This window comes from Sinocyclocheilus anshuiensis, unplaced genomic scaffold (assembly GCF_001515605.1).
Source record: "Sinocyclocheilus anshuiensis isolate Anshui unplaced genomic scaffold, SAMN03320099.WGS_v1.1 scaffold288, whole genome shotgun sequence".
NCBI lineage: Eukaryota > Metazoa > Chordata > Actinopteri > Cypriniformes > Cyprinidae > Sinocyclocheilus > Sinocyclocheilus anshuiensis.
In genome coordinates this window covers 82,602-101,575 of record NW_015558570.1, presented here as the reverse complement: position 1 = coordinate 101,575, position 18,974 = coordinate 82,602, and the positions used below count along the sequence as shown (strand labels likewise).

Below are 18,974 nucleotides of genomic sequence, written 5' to 3'. Positions count from 1 at the left end.
TTTGAGTTGAATTACTGAAATAAATGAACTTTTCCACGACATTCTAATTTATTGAGATGCACCTGTATATATACATAGAAGGTGCACAGTGTCATTCACACAAACACTAAACACCATCATGGTAACACACATGATACTGATGCAATAAACATTAATTTAACAACATTAGATGTAAGATAAAACACTAATGTACACAACTGATAAGAAAAAACTAAGAAGAAACATAGTTATTTCAAATATAAAATATGAAGTGTCATGCAGGGAATTCTGGGAGTGTCAATTTACAGTTTTTCACTGTAAATTATACATTTACTTTTTCTTTTTCACTTCCAAAAACCGTATTTTTAACAGCATTTTACTGTAAAATTACGTTAATTTTACAAAACTTTTACGTAAAATTTACAAACCGTAAATTGACACTCCCAGAATTCCCTGCACGACACTTCATAGTTGATGTTTTTTTGTTGAAATAACATTCAACATTTCTTAGTTTTTTCTTATCAGTTGTGCACATTAGGGTTTAATCTTGCATCTAATGTTGTTAAATTAATGTTTATTGCATTATTTCAGTATCATGTGTGTCACCATGATGGGGTTTAGTGTTTGTGTGAATGACACTGTGCAACTTCTATATATAAGTATTGTCCTCCTCAGCTCGCAGACAAGCTGTTTGTGATGAGCTTTAGTTCATCATGTGACTTTCTCATCACCACAAGTTTTTGGTGGTTATCAGTGCATTACAATGGTTCAAAACAGATTTTAGTACTTAAATATGTTGGTTTATTAACATTACATCAGTTAATGAAATACGGTATTTTATTGTGAATTTAGATTAAGTCTGTAATACCTAAAATGTTGCTACCATATTTTTTACGTTGAAGTTTTGGCAACCACAGCTGCCGGTATTTTACCGTAAATGTCACAGATTTTTTTTTACAGTGTACAGCCATATCTAAAATGTCTTGAGTAGAGACGGTACACCTCATTACACATGCAACAGAAACAAAACCTGCAATATATTCACATGTGTGAACTATAAACCATGTGTGTAAAACAGAAATTTGATTACCAGGAAAACCAAAACATTGTGTCTGGTCACACAAGCTGTGCTTGTTGATTCTCATACTAGCACATTGTTGCTCTGCGTACATTATGAATGAAACTAATAACCTTCGAGGTCTCATGAATGTCCATTCAGGTTTATTTCAAAATATACTGGGAAGTCAGTGAATTGCAGGTATTGTCTGCACTTAACGGTGAAAAGCTGACCCTTATAACATACTTAGTTTATAACAGTTGTAGTTCAGTGAGGAGTTTGAATGAGGTGGAGGATGTGGGTGAGTTCATTAGGGCCAGGATTTTACACGTCCCTGGATACTAGTTAACAGTCATGAACCGGAAAAGTGATGACATCATCTAAATGCCAATATTAATAGTATATGTGTTGTATTGCAGGTTTAAATGTTCTTAAATATAATTATTCTTTAATAATTCTATGTAAAAGAAAAATTTATTGTTTACACTACCAGTCAAAATTTTGAAATAATTAAGATTTTTAATGGAAAGAAGTCTTTTATACTGACCAATGGTTATTTGATCAAAATACAGTAAATAAATATTGTATTGTAATATTGTAGAATATTCATATTTTTGTTATTTTGATACACTACAACTACAAAAGTTTAGAAAATTAAATTAAATATTCAATTGGTCAAAAGTGACAGTAAATAAATTAATAATGTTACAAAAGATTTCTATTGCAAATACATGCTAATTTTCTATTCTTCAAAAAATATTGAAAAAAAATGCATCATGGCTTTCACAAAAATATTGAGTTTTAACATCGATAATATTAAGATATGTGTAAGGTATTATCATGTAAAATAAATAATAATGTTAAGAAAAATTGTAATATACAATTCTAAATTATATAATGTAAATGTATATAGAGATCCAGGAATGCATGCTCATGATTGTGATACAGCGTGTCTCAGAACATAAGTTGAAGATAAACTGACCTTTAAAGCTAAAAGAGATGTCATGACACAGTATTTCATTGTTCACAGCAGGAGCCTCTCTAAAAGTTCCTCTCTAAAATGAAAACGAGAAACACATATTCATCAGAGTGAACATGCTGGATTGCTTATTTTTCAGACCAGCATGCGGATGACATGGAAAAAAATAGCATTTTCTTTGAGGTGACAAATTTCAAGACAGTCAAGGACTGCTGATGCTTAATTTTTCTGCCTGAGATGAGGCTCGTCATGAGATGGAAATCCAGCTCTCAATAAAAGATTGAGAAACGCTGACATAAAGGACACAGTGTAAGAGATGAAGTGCACTAATGGCCCCCAAATTGGTCATAAAATGAAGAGATACACTTGAATCATGTCACAAATGGTAATATTAGACCTCGAACAACCACCAAACCTAAAATCTGTCCAATTTCTTTATGATTAATTCTTCCTCTTTGGTCAATCCTAGTGCAAGTGTTTTGAGCCGGCCTGTCTTCACATTTAGCTTTTGGCAAATGGAAGCATGATACATAGTGCACAAAAATTTCACTTTTACTGTTGGAATTTCATCCAAAAATTGTCTTGCATCCCAAGGCATTCATCGTCTCACATCCACTCTAAACACCACCACCACACTGTTACAATTACAAACCATGTACAAATGTACATTTTGTAGATTTGTAGATTTTCTTCTACGTTTTTGAAGAAAAAAAAAAGCAAAAGAAAAATAATTTTCTGATGTAAGCATCAAAACAATGCCCTACCGTATAATCCCCCACCCCACCCCCAACCCAAAAGAACCGAATGACATGCAATCAGTTGTGGCTGGGTTGTACATGCTGTAGTGAGTCAAACATAACTGATTGTCCGCTTTGATCCCAGCGCAGGTCTCGATCCCAAACTCTCATCACTCGTCCCAATATGATGCAGGGCCTGGATTTGAACAAGCTTGCTTTGACTCACTTCCCATTTGGCCTGGTCAACAGGGTATTGACACAGCTTTTCGTCGTCGGTTGAGGGGGGAAAGCAGTCTTTTTTACTGGGCTTCATTTAAATGAATGGAGGCATTATGGAGATGTCACAGCCGCGGACCCCTACTGCTGTATTTAAGCATTCAGTGACCAACTGACAGGTTACAGAGAGGTTATTTTTTAAACGTATGTATTAATATAAATGAATGCGCAGTGACATTTATGCAGCAAACGTTTTTTTCTTATTAATTTTTTTAATACAATTATTTCCTAAGCCAATTGCTTAGGATTTGCACAATTATTTAGGCTAATTAATTGATTTATTGTTTTTGTTGATTATTCATTTTTGATTTAGTTAGTTGTTTATTTAATAAAAGTATTATTATAAATATGTAGATAGTATTTGGCTGATGGACATTTCTACTTACAGTATCACACCAAAGTCATTTGCATACCACACTTGCATATTACAGCTATTAAAATAATCATTATTGATGTATAGATTCATATAGTTCTACATCACATTTAAAATTTAAACAATACAAGAGTTTAAATATTGTATTTTAGGTTTTTATATTTTTTAAATTGTATATTAATTTACTTTTATTATTATTATAAATAATATGTAGATTAATATTTGGCCTATGGACATTTATATTTATTTTTATAGTAGCATACTATTGTATTTGCATACTTTTTGATTATCACATTGTAAAGCCACTAAAATATGAATTATAGATGTACAGATATACTTCCATATTATATTTAAATTTTACACAGTACAATTAGTTGACATTTAAATATTATATTTTTGTTTGGTGCATGCTTTTTTAAATGACTTAAAGATCAAACAATAATTAGTCCCTTTCTGTTTTCTCTGTTTTTTAGTCTTTATTATCTGCTGATATCATTTTGGAACAAAATCTATTGTGAAAAGACGTGTTTCTATCACACGAGTCAACATTTCATGACCATTTCATTCCATATTTTTCCATCAGAGACACATATTTATGACATTAGAAACCGTAACCTTTTACAATCTCTGGACTCTGGGGAGACATCAGGCACCTCAGTGGAGCCAGAGCTGCTCTCTCAGTCTGGGCATCATTAAATAATCGCAAGTGTGTGAGTTTGTAGAGGTTTTCCCTATTAATCTGAACACTAATATTATATTGCAGTATAGAACAACCTCACATGTCCCAGCATATACAGCAGCTGAACACGTTCACCTTAAATGTAAATTAAGCTGAATTAACTCTTTGCTGTCTTTGAATTGAACTCAAAACAACTGCTTTGGATTGTGTTTATTTATAAAAGATTCATGTCAGATAAAAAATGGTTCACACAAAACACAAAATTGGCATAGAATGAAACAAAAATACTTTTTATATAAGGCCATGTTTTCACCATGGGTTCCCTTGAGAAACAACTAAACAACTTTGCTATAGCTACAAGTTTTTGCATATGTGATAACATGGTATTTGAGGATGGAAGTAGTGTATCATATTTAATACATGATTTATGGTTCACATGTATTTTTGCTGTGAAATCTTTACTGATTTGTATAAAATAAACATAAGAATTAACTTTATGGTAATATTTCAAGAGAAACATTTACTGAAACAACTTGTTTATTGCACTATATCCTTCTTTTCTACATCATGCTAAGATGTTTGTATCAAATATGATGCATCAGGCTTTTTTGGCCATATAAATAACATCTACAGCAAATTGCATATTTTTAAACGTTTTTTTTTCTTTTTACATCACGCCTATGATTTAGAGTTTCTTTTAGATTTATCTAAATGTACAATAAACTGTTCAATAATAATAATAAAAAAATCTAATGTCAGGCTTTAAATACTAAAGGATTGCGTTGTTTCGCCCGTCCTGTAGGTGGCAGTCATCTGTGTGTAGATTCCGTATCATCGAGCACGAAAGACAGCGCTTGTCAAATGTTTTCTGAAGGTAGGCTCAAACGGAGCTCCAGTTTCATTCTATCAGCAGATGAGGAAGTCAAGCACTGTCCGTGACCGAGTTCCACTTTCAGCAAGTAAGTGTCCTGTGTAGTGTGGACCGTGCCATGTCGCAGTCATTTCTGTGTATAATTTATTGCCGTATAGAGTTTGTAGAGTTCGTTTAAAGTTAGAGTTTAAACAAGGTCGGTTGAGTGATGGTTTGTTTGACTTGGCAACTGAATCTTCTAATGATGCGATGAGAGGAGGATGTTGTATTCATAATATGTTTTGCTCAATCACGCAGTTTCTGTCTGTAGCTCAAATTTGTCTTATATCTTGTCCTTTTACTCGTCATAATGTTTTATTGAATAGAAAAAGATGCATACGAGCTGTTAGTTATGAGGTACAGTGCACTGCATTCCTGCTTGACTTCTTTCAGTTGCTCCATCATCCAGCAGCATGGCATCTGGGCTCTGTGTGTCCTGGCCTCTTGTGACTACTTTTAAGGCGGTGTTAAAATGCAGCCATCAGTCTGACAGCTGCAGATCTGACATATTCTCTGTGGATCATGCTCTACTACTTGCATGACATGTTTGTTCATTGTGGTTAATTTGTGAGGTTGGTATGTGCCAGTTGCATGCAAGTGTCTTAAACTGTTTACAACTCTCAATTAATTAAAGTTGAGGGCCAAAAAAGGGATAGTTTAACCCCCCACAAAAAATTAAATAAATAACATAATAAAGAGAGAGAGAGAGAGAATTGCTTCCTGTATGACTTACTTTCTTTTGTGGGATATTGAACATAATTCTATTCTCTTCTCTACAGAAGAAAGTAAGTCTTACTGAATTTGACTGTGGGTGAGTAAATGATAGAAAAGCTTTTTTTTTTTTTTTTTTCAAGGAACAGGATTTTTTCAAGATGTTCCTAGTTTGATTCTACCTTCAACATGTTTAATATATTTTTTTTATTTAGCGGTATAATAGAATAGCAATGATTTTTACTATAGACTGATAATGATTAACTTTCTAGTTAATTATACACCATTTTAGACCAGTTATGCAATTTAGCACTCTTCATATTCTACAACTGCAAGCTCTTTTGATTTTATTTACATTTTATTGCTGTGCACATTATTAATTATTGTGCAATTATTAATACTTTCTGTCAATCATTCACTTTAATACTTTCACTTTCTTGCAATTAATTTGCATCAAGAATAAACCAAAACAGTTGTAACTTTAAATAAATGAATAAATTAGATTCTTCAAAATGTTGAAAAATATGGTTTGGTCTATGACATTTGTTATTTTATTGTCAACAAAAAATGCAAACCAAAACATTCATAACTTTAAATAAACCCATGAAGTTGGTTTGGTTTACTAAAGTCTTTGGCATTTATCATATTGATAAAAAAAAAAAGAAAAAGAAACATTTATAATTTTTCAATAAATAAATGACTTTTTCAAAATGTTGCGAAATTTGTTTTTATTTGCTAAAATATTTGACATTTTGTGAACAAAAACTAAAATGCAAACCAAAACATTCAAACTTTAAATGACTAAATAAATAAAATCATGTTTTTTTTTCCTAGAAAATCACTTGGTTATAGTAGCACAATAAATCATATGATCACGTTTAGTCATTTGGTATACAATTGTATTGCAGTGCTGCTGTTGTTCTCTTTATCTTAATGATAATCATTTATGACAGAAATACACTGTTAAATAGTGTCAATCCTCCCAATCATAATAAAAGCACTTTACAGGATATGATCCCAAAGGTCATTGGCTCTCTCCGTAAGTAGCTGCTGGACTGCTAGATTCATCATCACAGGATCATGTTGGCATGTTGCTGATATAAACTGGACAAACACCACTTTGGACCTCATTGACTTTTATTATATGGGCAAAAAAAAACAAAACTGAGACATTTTTCTAAATATCTTATTTTTGTGTTACACAGAATAAAGATTCAGGTTTGAAATGTCAAGAGAGTCTCTAAATGCCACCAAAATTCCAGCCCAGCAATGTCGGCTTAACCAATGGCATGAGTTTAGGGTGGAGCTATCTTTTTTTGACCAGTAGCAGATAAGGGTGTGTTCAGATTGTTTTTTTGCAATTCCAAAAATGTATAGACTGTATAGCTGTATAGACATAAACATAAAGAAATCTGTCCACTTAAGGCTGAAAAATTGATAAACACGATAGACATTTACATAGTGCATGTTGAATGTTACATACTTGGACATACTTACTTTGGCATGTTTGCTTAACACAAGATTGCACAACACAGGAGAGGCCCTGCAGAAGAAGGCAATGAGTTTCTGATCACTATGTTCAAATAGCACTCAAAAGACTTATGTTCTTATTATCTTGTAAGGATGTTGAACTCTGGTTGCTTTGTGGCTTTAGCTGTAAGTGATAGCATTTATTTATGAGTTTGTTTATTTGTGTGTGTGTGTGTGTTTTTCCTAACCCTGGTCGCTGTAGATCACAGGCTTCCTCTCAACTTAATGTTCCCTGTCAACACATCCACAGCGTGATGAGTTATCTTTGGATGCCGTAGACCTCAGCATTTGATCCAAGTCTCACCCCTCCCCCAGATTCACCTCTGCCAAGGGCCCGTGGCTATTATTGGGCCCTTGATCACATGCAAACTGTTTGCTATTTGTAGTTTGTAGTATTCTTACAAACCGTGGAACAAATTTGGACAGACACATCAATTCCATATCTGAACGGCTTGATGGGAGTTCAGACATTGTGTAAAAGTAGTCCTGGCAGAGTTTTGATTAAGCAGAAGTGCAGTGTTTGCTTAGAGGATAGCTAGCATGACCTATATCAGCATGGGTATGGAAATGTGATATGAAACAGCATATATATATCCAACGCTGCATGCTTTCCCTAGCAGTCAGCATATTGGAAGAGATGACATGACTTTGGAAAATGTAGGCTGAGTGTAACTGTAAGACTTGTTTATATGTTGTAGGATTTTTATTAGTATTATTACTATTTTAACTATTTTAAAACATCTGCAAAATGAATGAATGTGGTACAAAGAATGTGGTAACACTTTAGAATAAGGTTATATTATGTAAACATAAGGGCTCCAGACTAACATTTGAGAGCAGTGGCACCAGCGCCACTAAGTTCTACAGATGGTGGCATCAGGAGCAGATTTGGTAGCGCTTGGGGTGGTGTGCGGGAGTATTAAAATATAGATCATTTAATCATAAAATTACTATTGTTTTGCAAGTGCAGTTACTAATAATATTTCATGTTCATTTCTTGTTTATTTTTCTTTTGTTTATTGTTTATACACATTTGACAGTAAAGCACTAAGCTTGAGTTAAGATGCATACAAAATGTGCTTTTATTAACAACAGTAACGGTTGCAAAATCTAATTTTTATATAGAAAATGTATATATTCCACTCGGATTAAATGTACCATTATTCTTCTAGTATATGGAACTGACCAACTTCAGTGATTATGTGTGATTTAGTAGCAAATTGAAGAAAAGTTTGTTTTTCAAGGCACTTTGTGACTTTTCTTACTTCATACACAAAAAAGTGTAAAATTCTGACTAAATCTGATTTCTTGATGATTTGATATTTTATAATAGTGATTTTATAATTTAATTTAATTTTTTTTATTTAATTTAATTCAAAATATAGAGAAAAAGTAGAAATGAATGATTAATAAACCAATAAGTGCGCCTCTGCTGCTGTCTACTGGTTACAATTGTGATTTGATGTATTTTTTAAATTTTACATAAGTGTTTGTATACCACAGAGCATATTTTGGTCATCCCATTAAAAATAACATTCAAACTGGATCATTTTAGAGATTGAAAGTGCTAGAAATAGTGTGAAATGCTTCAAAGTAATTGAAAAGTGCTTGAATTCCTCTCTCAAAAGGTTGTACAAACCCTGAAATGAATAATGTAATACATTCGACTATTTCTACCACAACACCATGGTTACATTTAGCGTTACCGCTTCTGGTTTCCAGACGTAGCTATGTCAGTGCTGTTTATAACAGAGAATTCTGTGCAGAATTTGATTCTCACTAGATCTCGCAGCAACCTTGTCATTGTGCAGCGAATTCAAACGCTTCTCAATGGATCTCGCAGCACTGTTGTATCTGTGCAGTAACAGCAGAGGCGGACAAAGTACTCAACTCCATTACTTGAGTGAAAGTACAGATACTGCTGGTCAAATATTACTCCATTACAAGTAAAAGTTGTAAAGACAGATTTTTACTTAAGTACAAGTACAGAAGTACTTGCTTTTAAAAGTACTTAAGTACCAAAAGTAAATTTCCCTTTTTATGTCAATGCACTGTTTTATTATTGTTGTTTGTAATACTTGCTGCTACAGAGTAACGACTTTCAACTTCAAGGATCTTGATAGAAATGTAGTGGAGTGAAAAGTACAATATTTGTCTTTCAAATGTAGTGAAGTTAAAGTCATAAGTTCCCAGAAAAAATAATACTCAAGTAAAGTACAGATACTCAAAAAGTGTACTTAAGTACAATACTCAAATAAATGTACTTAGTTACTGTCCGCCTCTGAGTAACAGTGTCGCGAAATCAACTTTGGCTCCAGAGTAAAGCTGTTCTGAGCTCGGACAAGTTTGTTTGCGTCGCGGTGCGAGCTGATAAACGGTCCGTGCTGCGCAGCTGAAACGTAGCGCGGTTTAGTTTCGCTTTCGTTTGCCGTTTGTTGGTTCTCAAATGCAACAGAAATGGCAGCGCTTATGAGTTGGACAACGCGGTGGTCGCGCCAGTGCGACCGCTCACAAAAATTGGCAGAAAAAATGGTCGCAGTCTGGAGCCCTGATAACATAGTTAATGCAATAGCTAACGTTAAATAATATTGAACACTGAACAGCAATTTTTCAGCAATTATTAATCTTGGTTAAAGTAAATCCCTGCATATACTAGTTATGTTGAGGAAATTAACATTTGTTTATTAACATTAACATTAAACGAAAATGAACAATGCACATATGCATTATCATTATCCTAAACCAATGAATGCTTTAAATTATGTTTCTATTGTTAGTTCATGATTCCTGCATTAAGTCAAATATGCTAAGGTAAAATTGCAAAGTTGTTTAATAATGCTTCATGAATACATTACAATATTTTACACTGTTTACATAATTTACACTACTGTTCAAACGTTTGTTGTTGGTAAGATTTATTTATTTTTAAAGAAGAGAAATAAAGACATCTGTTATACTCACTAGGGCTGCATTTATTTGATCAAAAATACAGTACAAACTGTAATAGTGTTTTAAAATAACAATTTAAAATAACTTTTATATTTCTGTTTCTATTTAAATTATATATTTAAAATGTAATTTATTCCTGTGATGGTAAAGCTGCATTTTCATTACTTCATTACAGTCTTCAGTGTCACATGATCCTTCAGAAATCATTCTAATATGCTGATTTGCTGCTCAAGAAACAATATTTAAATATAAACCATACTCTTTGATGGATTGAAAGTTTGAAAGGAAAGTTTGAAATCTTATAAATGTCTGCACTGTCACTTTTGATCAATTTAATGCATACTTACAAAGTATCAATTTCTTATATATTGTGTGTTGGCTCTTTATTGCAGGTAAGAACAGGAATGAATTTTGTGAGAGAAATTAATCAAGGTGAAATCATAACATGTTCCTGGTTTCTGACTGGATTACACACCTCATCTATGCAATGTTTCCACCACTGAGCTTCAGCACGAGATGGTATGCTGGGAATTTGGCTGTTTGACAGAGACTCGACAGAAATGTCGAAGTCAAGTGGACTTCCCCGGCTCCTGATTGGAAGTGAGGGTGGTGAGAGCAGAGAGCTGGATGAGAGAGACACGAGGAACATCTCAGGACATTACGGGGAGGATGAGGAAGAGGTACAGAAAATGTTTCATGGATGGATGAGCTTTTTTATTTTTATTTTTATTTAGTGATGCTCATGTGCTATCTTCTTCTATTAGCCAGAGCGTCAGATTGTGGTGGGGATCTGCTCCATGATGAAGAAATCAAAATCCAAACCAATGACTGAGATTCTGGAGAGGCTCTGTAAGTTTGAGTACATCACCGTGGACATTTTTCCAGAGGAGGTTATACTCAATGAACCGGTGGAGAAGTGGCCGTTGTGTGACTGCCTCATTTCCTTCCATTCCAAAGGTATCTGACATCACACACAGTTTCACACGCAATCAGCTTGAAATCTCGATGTGACATATTGTCTCAGTATTATTAATGCTGCCTTCAAAACATAAATTAATTACATTTAAAATTCTATTAAAATATAAAACAATCATTTTGAATGACATTACAGTTTTTACTGTATTTTTCGTCAAATAAATGCAGCCTTGGTAAGCAAAAGAGACTTCTTAAAAAAGAAGTGACAGCCCCAAATTTTGATGTTAATTGATGCAAATGGATACAATATTTTTTTCTCCTCTTGAAGGATTTCCCCTTGACAAAGCAGTAAATTATGCCAAACTAAGAAACCCCCTTCTTATCAATGACCTCAACATGCAGTATTTCATTCAAGACAGGTGTGGCAAATCTTTCTCTGAAATATTCTTGACAAGCAAACCCTGTTATGAGAGTTGACTGGGACATATAACTCTGTGCTCACGGCTTTAGGAGGGAAGTGTACAGGATTCTACAGGAAGAGGGCATTGATCTTCCACGCTACGCAGTGTTGAACCGGGACCCTGACAGACCAGAGGGTAAAGATTATTACCTTGGTCATAACTTTGAAGAATTTTCCTGCATCCTTCAGAGTGAAGCGTGGCACTGTTCATTTACAAGCGTGCAGCTCATGATCCCGTGTTTTCAGTGTCTCAGATAGGCTCTGTGTTATTTTAGTGTCATTGATATACTATTATAGTTTTGTTAATATATTTAAATTACATTTTGTTTTTAAATTTTCTGTTTAAATTTTAATTAAAGTTTTAGTTATTTTGTTGAGTTTTTGTCCTCATATATAGTAACCAGGATTGTCATTTTTGGGTCAACCGTCCAAAAAGTTAGTCATCTAGTTAGTTTTTCTTCAATAATTTAAGTAAGACTGATTACACCTTGTCTATATTTGTTTTCTTCCGTATTTATGTTTATGTTCATTATATGTGTTGTTGTTATTCTGTCTTACATGCTTAAACTGTACGACATTGCTTTCTATCTGCCTTGTATTTTTGGTCTTGTAGCCTACTTATATGTGATGGAAATAATAATAATAATAACTAGTTCTTAAGAACATAGTACATAGACTATGTTTATGAAACTGGCCCCAGAATCTTAAATATATTTTTTTCAATTACTTTTTTTTTCTTTGTTGAACTTTTACACTGTTGTTGTTGACGCTTGTACAGAATCGCTCAATGAACTCGTTCCCTAGTCCCTAGCTATATAGTGAACATCATGCTGCGTACTGTAGTGCAGAAGGGCATAGCGGTGATTGCGCTGCATCTGGCGCCATCTAGTGGCGGATTCACGAACTGACCGAACTACTACAGCACTGTATGTGACCCTGCAGCACAAAAGCAGTCATAAGCAGCACAGGTATATTTGTAGCAATAGCCAACAATACATTGTATGGGTCAAAATTATACATTTCTCTTTTATGCCAAAAATCATTAGGATATTAAGTAAAGATCATGTTCCATGAAGATATTTTGTACATCTCCTACCGTAAATACATCAAAACTTAATTTTTGATTAGTAATATGCATTGCTAAGAACTTAATTTGGACAACTTTAAAGATGATTTTCTCAATATTTAGATTTTTTTGCACCCTCAGATTCCAGATTTTCAAATAGTTGTATCTCAGCCAAATATTGTCCTATCCTAACAAAAAAAATGGACCCTTATGACTGGTTTTGTGCTCCAGGGTCACATAGCAAACGAATGATTATTTCATATGTCAAAGTTGTTCCTTTTCCAGGACATACAAATAATCCTATATAAATATGATTGTAAAAAGATGCTGTAAGCATCAATGTTCAGTCTTTCAGCACCCAAAACACATCAGCAAACTTATAAACACGGAAAACGAATGAAACAAGTCAAATTAATTATACAGTGCTTTTCATAAAACATGAAAACAGCTTTACAGATATGCATAATGCTTATAATACTACTTTAATGCCTTAAAGTCCGTGCCAGATTCGTGATGAACAAAAGTAGTAAGTGTAGCCTAAGTTACTAGTTTGACCAGTTTCACCTGTTTCAGGTTTCACCAGTCTTTCTGGGCAGCAGGTCACACTCACAACATTTACAGTTTCATCTCTTAACATCTTTTAATATCTCATTTGAAAACCCATCTATTTTTTGTTTTGTTTTTTTATTTATCTGTTATTTGTTTCCCATGTTTTGTCGTTCTGTAATGCATTTGTAAAGCCTCCATGGGTTTGTAAAACGAAGCTATACAGTTACTATTAATTATTATTATTATTTTTAATATGTTATATATTTATTAAGTTTTATAAAATATATAATAAAATAAGTTGTAAATAAGTGTATTTATGTTTAATTTTATTTCATTTTTTATTGTTTTAGTTTTAGTTCATGATAATAACTCTGTCTTTGCATATTTAGTTTAGGTGGCATTTGGAAACATTCCCAAGCTTGTAATGAGGAGCACTTATAACCTGGCAACAAAAATTTTCAACAAAAGAAAAGCTTTAATGGCTCCTTGTGTTTTTCATGAAAATAAAACTTGAAGGTTTAACATTTGAAAATAAAGAAATTAAGACAGATATTAATGTTGTCATTTTACAGCTGAAATACAACTATTATTATTAAATACTCATTTTTGTCGTAGTAATATTTCTTACTTTGTTTAATATTTTTATTTTGTAATAAGAATCGCGACAACAACTATCATTATTATTTTATAGTCATATTATATAATGTAAAATTTTGGCCAAATTGTGTAGCCCTACAAACAAGCACAGCAAACCGAGCTTTAAATCTTAATTGCAATTTTTATCAGAGAAATTGCAATAAAAATTTTTTCGCCACATCATGCAGCCCTAATATGCTTTCCTTTATGTCATTTCAAATCCAGATGCTGTTTTCTTTTTTTTGGGTGAACTGTTCCTTGAAGTTCCTCATAGTGTATACATAAATAGCCTCTGTATTGCAAAAGATTGTGACATTTTGACTTTGCGACATCAGAATGTAACCTGGTGGAGAGCGAGGACCATGTGGAAGTGAACGGGGAAGTGTTTCACAAACCCTTTGTGGAGAAGCCTGTCTCCGCCGAGGACCACAATGTCTACATCTATTACCCAACCTCAGCCGGCGGTGGCAGCCAGCGTCTCTTTAGAAAGGTACAGTACTGATAGCTTCTAATAACTTCAGAATTGTTTGGTGTGGAGCTCAAACTGTCCATCCTATAGATTGGCAGTCGGAGCAGTGTGTATTCTCCCGAAAGTACAGTTCGTAAGACTGGTTCTTACATCTACGAGGAGTTCATGCCCACAGATGGCACAGATGTTAAGGTACATATGTATTTCATGTCAAGACACTACTGTATGTAGTGGCCGGATAGTTTGTTTATTCCTGATGGATGCTTTAGGTTTACACAGTCGGACCTGATTACGCTCATGCCGAAGCCCGTAAGTCTCCTGCTCTGGATGGGAAAGTGGAGAGAGACAGTGAGGGGAAGGAGATCCGCTATCCTGTGATGCTCACCGCAATGGAGAAGCTTGTGGCCAGAAAAGTGTGTCTTGCATTTAAGGTGAGCCTCACAAAAGAAATACACAGTGTTTTCTCAGCTGTAGGTTAAGAGTGATAATGAATGTGTTTTTTGTCTCATAACGTCTTTCCAACCCAGCAAACAGTATGCGGTTTTGACCTCCTCCGAGCAAATGGTCACTCTTTCGTTTGTGACGTTAATGGCTTCAGCTTTGTAAAGAACTCCATGAAGTACTATGATGATTGTGCCAAAGTCCTGGGGTAGGTGAGGCCGTGTTGCTGTCTTGTTGTCTTTGGTAACTCGAAAATCTCATCATCATGCAATTTGTACTACAGAACCACATACAGTGTAACACCTTTTTTAAAGTAGTAAATAAAACAGATTTTTGGAGTACATTTTAAAAGAAAGTATTATTTCAGTCTTTACACTTCAAAATTTCAAAATTCAATTTGATTCTTGCCATTTCTTTGTAGTTACGTGTGAAATTTATTTGCAATTTCTGAGTGGAAAGTAAATCCTAGACCAATTTTTTTTTTCAGTGTAATATCAAATCATTTGGCCATTTCTTTAAAATTCAACACATGCTCATCAAACTAACATTCAGTTTTATTTCTCTAAGCTTGAAATTTAAAATGCATCTCTTCTGAAAAAACATCTTAATTTTTTAGCTGACCACCAACCTAAACTAGCTAAATACTTGGCAGGCTGGGAGCTAAGACCAGCTTAACCCAGAGAAGACGAGCAAAACAGCAAGTTTTTAATTTTTTTTTATTTATATAGTGCTTACTACAATACGGGTTCTTTCAAATAAGCTTAGCAGTAATAAACAAGTAAATAATTGTATTAATGTTGCAAATTTCCTTAACTATGAAACAAATACAATTTCAGCTTTAAAGCTGCTCTAAAAAGACAATAGTGCCATTATCCAGTTCAGTTTAGTCCAGTGTTGATTCAATTTATTTCATTAACTGGGTAAATATTTCAAAGTTTATTAGTTATAAAGCAAACTCAGTTCAACTATAAAGCAGCTCTACAGAAAGCAATAGTGTCATTAGTCAGCACAGATGTATTCATTGCTATGTTAAAAGGTAATTTCTAGATATTTTAGCTCACATTTGATGTCTTTCCTTCAGGAACATGGTGATGCGAGAGCTGGCTCCTCAGTTCCACATTCCCTGGTCGATCCCCATGGAAGCAGAAGACATCCCTATCGTCCCAACTACCTCAGGAACCATGTGGGTGTACCATTCTTGTACTAAGAATGCATTTCACGGTTTCTTAGGTTTTTATTGTGGATTCTGGATTATTAAAACCAATGAGGTAGAATTAAACGCTTACAATGAGTGATGTTGCTTTTAAAATATGTCATCTCTTGTCTGAAGGATGGAACTCCGTTGTCAGGAATGCCCTGTAAGTGACAAATTCTAATAGGCTGCTTTCACACTAGCTAAATATGGTAATCTGAGTGCTTATATTTAATAATTTAAATTAAATAATTAAAAACTTAAGTGGTCAAAGTTAATTAATTAAACAGAATAGGGATGTTCATTTGAACCGTTTAACCGGTTAACCGACCGTAAAAATTTTGACCGATTAATACAATCGGTTAAACGGTTTTAAAAGTCATTTAATTATTTATCTTCTCAGTAATTTATTAAAATATTGAAAAAGGTTTGCTGCATGGTTAAAATACGCTAAGCGTATAAAAAATTTGTATTTAGGGGAAAAAAACATAAATCGCGTACAAGTCGCATTTTATTATTTCATTCAGAAATAGCCTAGGCCTAATGCCGACACGAAATGTTTACAAACATTATAATAAACACTGTAAACAAATCCTTTCAATTAACAGTAGCCTATTTAGAACAGAACAAGAATTAAAAATATAAGAAGCTATAGCAATATAAAAGACAAGCCAAACAAATTAATTTAGGCTCAAACGAAACTGAAACCAACGTTGGGTCTCTCATTCGACACAAAATCAAATGTTTCCGTATTCGCGATGTATTTGCATGGCAAATTATTATTTATTGTGTACTACACTCGCGTTCCAATATGTAGGTCAGTGCTGCCCTCACCTGCAGCTTTCTGAGTGTGAGCAAAGCCCAAATGACCGCCATCTTACTGACAACCAGGGGCCTGAGGAGACGGGGACAAAAAAAACAATTTCATCCGGCTGAAAAGGACCGATAAAAAAATATCTGTGATACTTAACATTTCATGTTAAAACTGATAATCAATTAATGCCCATTGTTAAAGACCTTTAACATTTTTTCTGGATGAATTAAAAAAATAAAACTAAAATCTATAGCCTATATTGAAAATGAAGGCTTTACAACAATATAATATACAGCATGAAAAATAGAGAGTCATTTTGAGATTTGGCAATTACAATACTGTTCAAAATGTTGGATCAGTAAGAGTTATTGAATTTGTGTTTTGGATTTTTTTCGGTAAGTAACATGCTTACCAAAGCTGAATTTCTTTGATTAAAAATACAGTAAAAACTATAATATTGTGAAATATTACAATTTAAACCATTCAGAACACAACAGCAAAAACTGGAAAAGTTATTGAGCACATTTTACACAAAGTGCAAAAATCTAGTTGCCTCTACTAGGGACAACGTGACAGTATCATGACACAAGCCTTATAGTTGAGGATAGGAGAACAATTTAATACAAAGTAGGGATGAATCAGAAAAGAGTTATATGAATTGCAATCTTTTGGGGAGGTTGGAGGATTAGCCCTAAATTTTGCTGTTAATTTTAATCAAGTTGATACTAACTGCCACTCTTAGATGCTTTATACATAAATCATGTACATACAGAACATGAGGAGAGCATAAGACACAGAGCAGGGGGACCAAAGAAAATTGGAACATGTTGAAACTGGGATAAAGGACACAGGCCTCCGCACAAGACGTAAGGATGCTTGATCAAATAAGCGAAACCCATGCTGGATATTCAACTGGAGAGTCATCTACCAATTGTAAGAGCTCCACTTCATAATGAAACTGATATAGCAATACTACAACATGCAAACACATGTAGACTAATGCTACATGTAGAATATTAATACATAAAAGAAAATGTAATAGGATTATAGGAAATAGAAGGCCATTTTATTCAGACCACCAATATATTTGCATGAAGAGAAAGATGTACAACATATATTACAAATTTGATGCACTTTCACTTCTGGAGTTTTGTTAATTAATACATTCAATTTCTATGACACAACATATTTTACACAACAAGTGTGTGTATTACACTCAGTACTCAAAATTGAAGGACAAACAGGTGGTTATGTAGAAAGAATAACCTGTACTACATAGAAGTGTAGTTTGTGGAGGTCTTATTAAATTTTCCTTATACTAAGATCTTTTGTTCCATCAAACTTCCCTGAGAGATTCCTTTGGGGGGGAAAAAACAAGGTAAAGAGTAGGTAAGAGTCTTTATGAGCCTATCGTTCAAAAGTTTGGGGTTGGTAAGATTTAAAAAAAAAATTAATTAATACTTTTATTCAGCAAGGATGCATTAAATTTATCAAGCGTTCTTTTTCAAATAAATGCTCGTTTCTTTAAACACTGATTAAAAGAAATGTTTATATTAGGGCTGTCAGTCGATTAAAATTTTTAATCTAATTAATCACAGGGTGCTGCGATTAATTAATCTAATTAATTCAGAAACGAATCACCGCTGTGTTGCTCGGAGACCCACAACAGTTCTGCTGTGGCTTTAGGCTATAGATAATATATTCACACAATATTGTACTTAAAATATAACAATATTCATTTATTCATGCTCTCGCTGCTCGTGTGATGTCGCTTATCATATGAGATAAATATGAGCCAAAAACTCATACAGGGGTATTTTTTTGCCCCAATATCTTGAATTTTAGAGCATAACTTCGTTTATGGAGTTGTTGCTCTGCATCATATTTGTCAACAGTCAACTGTATGAACTGTAAGATGACGTACAGGTCTGGGTGCGCTGACTGTATTTTATTATGATAATGAACAGGCTGCATTGTCAAGGTAGCAATGCTTAACTGGCGCAATCACTTGAATTTTTTCCTTCTAACAGTGGAAGAAACTACTCCTTTTAGTCCCAAAGATAATCGGAATTGTAAAAGGTTTGCCTTTACCTTTTTTCTGCTGTCTGTTTCCTTTCGCGCAGCACAAAAATGAACTGAAACTTTGCGTACTAGGCTTGTTGCACAGTTTTTCTTTCATTTTCTTAATTTATTATTTAAGTGTATATGCCTATTTATTCGTTATATATATTAGGGCTGTCAGTCGATTAAAA

At 33.7% G+C, this 18,974-nt stretch overlaps 1 pseudogene; it reads left to right on the top strand.

The window, feature by feature from the left end:
• Window positions 1-4,955: 4,955 nt before the first annotated feature.
• LOC107679614 (inositol hexakisphosphate and diphosphoinositol-pentakisphosphate kinase 1-like) overlaps window positions 4,956-18,974 on the top strand; it is a 41,460-nt pseudogene continuing 27,441 nt past the window's right edge.